Here is a 3,681-nt window from a genome sequence, read left to right as displayed (position 1 = left end):
GGTTATATAGGGGACTCCGCGACCAGAGGCAAAGTAGCTCTTGAGTACAAAATAGATCCTGGGCGTCAAAAGCAGAGCGGAAGGAGATCTCCCTCCTGCTTTGCTTGGAGTACCTGACTGGCCAGGCGTTGGGACCAAAGGGCTGCTGCATCCGCCTCTTGCTGCCCTGCCAGCCCCGAGCTGAGCCGCTTTGTGAGGTTGGGGGTCTGATCTGAAGGATATTTGAAAGTCCACCCGTGGGCCCCTTCAGTCTGACCCAGAAGGGTTTAGCCTTAGGTCACATCCACACCGTACATGGAATGAACATTTATACCACTTTAAGAGCGATGGCTTACTCCCCACCCCACTCCCAAATCCTGGGGTCTGGGTGGGCCTGTAGTTTGGGTCCCCTAATATTCTTTTGGAGAAGTCATGACTTCTATAGCGCTGCAAGCAAGAGTGCTTTATAGGTAGGGCGTGGAGGATGTGACCTTCCTTAGGTTCCCATTCGGATGCTCCGCCCAAGGTACCCAAATGTCTCTGGCCTGCGGCGGCCTTGCTTGTGAAACCTTCCCATCACACGCCGCTTCCCTATTGATCCGTTGCAGAGAAACATCAGCAGAGGCGGCGGCAGCAAAGCAAGCCAGCCTGCCGGGTTCATCTAAGGTAAGGCGAGGGGCTGTCCTGTTGCAAAGGAGGAGCCTGGTTGATGAATGTGACCGTGCTCGGTGCGTGTGTGTACTTCTTGGCAGGGAGACAAGAGCGGGGGGAGAGAGGGAGAGGAGAGGACCGCAGTGCATAACCCCCGGATGGTGGATGGATGCGCGCGCCCCGCTTGTGGGGTGGGAGGCTGGGGGGAGCTTCCTTCCTTCCTGCCTGCCTGCCTGCGCTGAACCAGCCTCGCCTAGTAACAGTGCCACCCCGTCGCCCCCTCCCAGGCACTGACGTGATCACTCACCCCCTCCTCCTCCTCCTGTGACAATACACCAACCTTCCAGCATTTGACAGAGGAAAAGAGAGCCAAGCAGCTCTGCTTGTAACAGAAGGAGATAAGGAGAGGCCAAAGGAACATCGCGTTCAGCGTCCTGTTCTCCCTGAGGCCAACCAGATGCCCCTCGTGGGAAGCTCGCAAGCAGGACCCGAGAGGGCAGGAGAGCTCCTTTCCCTTGCAATTCCCCACCACGGGCATCCAGAGGTATCTCTTTAGCCACTGAGAGCGTTAATCACCATCGATTTGCCTCATTCTCTTCTACAGTAAAGCCATCCAAGTTGGTGGTGATCACTACTCTCCCTGGGGGCAAATTTCAGAGTTTAACCATGCACAGTGTGAAGAAGAACTTTCTGGTGGCCTGTCCTGAACTGGCCCCCTAGTCAGTTCTGTGACCCCTGTCCTAGGGCACAATTATTTAGGGTACGCCAGCCAAGGTGCATCTCTCCCACATTGGTCTCTACAGCCCCAGCAGGAGCTGCAACCTTCCCACAAAGGCACACTCTTTCATTTTCTCCTGAAACAACAACAGGACTCTTATGTCCTCACTGAGGTAGAGAGAGAGCGACACCACCTCCCATTTGCCCTTCCCTGTCCTTCCTATAAAGTTTGTGCCCATATACCACCAATTCTCTCCATTCCACCATGTTTCTGTCATGCCCACCATAGCTACCGGTATGCTGTCCTCTAATCCCAAACACTCCAGACTAAAAACTCTATGCTTTGCATTGAGTACTGTATAGTTAACTATATAGTTAATGTGTTTTTTAAAGTTTTGAAAAAAACTTTCGCCCAAGAGGCTAAACTGTTCTAACCCTTTCAAATTCCTGCTTTCTGGCATTTGAGCCACACACCCTGGTTTGAGTGGCTGCATTCACAGCGGGGAAAAGCTAGTCAGGCGTATAAATTTAGAGCAACCAAGTGAAGGTGCTTTGGCTGACTAAGCCTCAAGCTAACAGGTGAGTTCAGCAGCCAAGCAAGTTCAGCTGCAGGCAAAGCGGAGGCTGACTCTTCTGCCCCTCTGCCCATGGACCGAATAAACCCCAAAGCTTCCACATTAAATAAACCAATAAAAGCCAGTGTCTTGCTCATTTTGTCACATGTATGACAACTGCCTATAAATTGTGGGTGGGTGCCCAGATCCTCACCCTGATCCAGGAGCCAGGCCAGCTCACCTTTCCCACACCTTGCAAAAGGCCATCTTCTCTGCCTGCTGTGCATTTTATTCATGATGGCTGCATAAACACAGTGGGATATAGCCAATCCTAGTCATACTCTGACACATTGAAATTAATGGACACAATTTAGGGCCATTAATTCCAATGGGGCAGCTCTGAGCCAAAGAATCCTGGTAACTGTTGTTTACCCCTCACAGAGCTACAATCCCTAGCATGCCTAACATGCTACAGTTACCAGGATTCTTTGAGTGAAAGCAATGTGTTTCAAATGTGTGGTGTGTGCACAGCCTGACTTTGCATGGGAGCCGTAACAAAGTGTTGCAGTATATCATCACACAGCCATTACCTCTTCTAGAATATCCCATTCGGTTCCCATTTCCCCCATTTTCATCCTCCCTCACAATTTAAGAAGGATGTTGACAAGCTTGAAAATATGCAGAGGAGGAGGACCAAGAATGATCAAAGGTCTGGAAACCAAGCCTGATGAGGAACGGTTGAAGGAGCCTGGGGAATAGAAGACTGAGAGGAGATATGATGCCCTTCTTCTTCTTCTTCTTCTTCTTCTTCTTCTTCTTCTTCTTCTTCTTCTTCTTTTAAATTTTATTTATACTTTTCAGATATATACATTTCACTGATTTTGCAATCATTTTAACATTTTAAAACTTGACTTCCTTCCCTCTCTTTCTGCAGTTCCTTAATTTTTCATATCTTCTGCATATCCAGATTAGCTTACCTTATTCGTTTATTTATCTTCTTTAAATAGATACTCTTATATAGCTGCAGGTTATTACAATAATCCTGCCAATGTTTTTTATCTGTTTACAATTTATCTGTAGATATTCAATAAACCTGAGAAGAGAAGACTCCCTGGAAAAGACCCTGATGTTGGGAAAGATGGAGGGCACAAGGAGAAGGGGACGACAGAGGACGAGATGGTTGGACAGTGTACTCAAAGCTACCAACATGAGTTTGACCAAATTCCGGGAGGCAGTGGAAGACAGGAGTGCCTGGCGTGCTCTGGTCCAGGGGGTCACGAAGAGTCGGACACGACTAAACGACTAAACAACAACATTCAATAAACCATTTCTGTTCTTTTATAAAAAGTTTATTATCTTGTTTTATTATTCTTCCAGGAATTATTCTCCATTTCTGCATATTCCATAAGTTTTTGTATCCATTCTTCCTTTGCTGGGACTTCTTCTTTCCAGATGCCATCTTCCATTATTTCAAGGACTGTCCCATGGAAGAGGGAACAAGCTTTTTTCTCTCCTGATCTGGAGGGAACGACCTAAACCAATGGCTTCAAGTTACAAGAATGGTGATTTCCACTAAACATTTGGAAAAAACTTTCTGACAGTAAGAGCTGTTCAACAGTGGAACAGTCTCCCTTGGGAGGTTGTGGGCTCTCCTTCCTTGGAGGTTTTTATGCAGAGGTTGGATGGCCATCTGACATGGATGCTTTAGCTGAGATTCCTGCATTGAAGGTGGTTGGAATAGAATATATAGATGACCCCTGCGGTCTCCTCCAACTGTACA

The 3,681-nt window shown here is 47.9% G+C and overlaps 1 long non-coding RNA gene across 1 annotated transcript; it reads left to right on the top strand.

Moving 5' to 3' along the window:
- Positions 1-508: 508 nt before the first annotated feature.
- LOC148685214 (uncharacterized) lies at positions 509-3,248 on the top strand. Its single transcript, XR_015950400.1, has 2 exons — positions 509-645; positions 2,982-3,248. It is a non-coding gene; the product is annotated as an uncharacterized LOC148685214 (long non-coding RNA).
- Positions 3,249-3,681: the final 433 nt, after the last annotated feature.

This window comes from Zootoca vivipara, chromosome 6 (genome assembly GCF_965207765.1).
Source record: "Zootoca vivipara chromosome 6, rZooViv2.hap1.1, whole genome shotgun sequence".
In the NCBI taxonomy this organism is placed as follows: Eukaryota; Metazoa; Chordata; class Lepidosauria; order Squamata; family Lacertidae; genus Zootoca; species Zootoca vivipara.
Note: the sequence above shows the minus strand (reverse complement) of the source record. Positions and strands in the feature narration are given on the sequence as shown.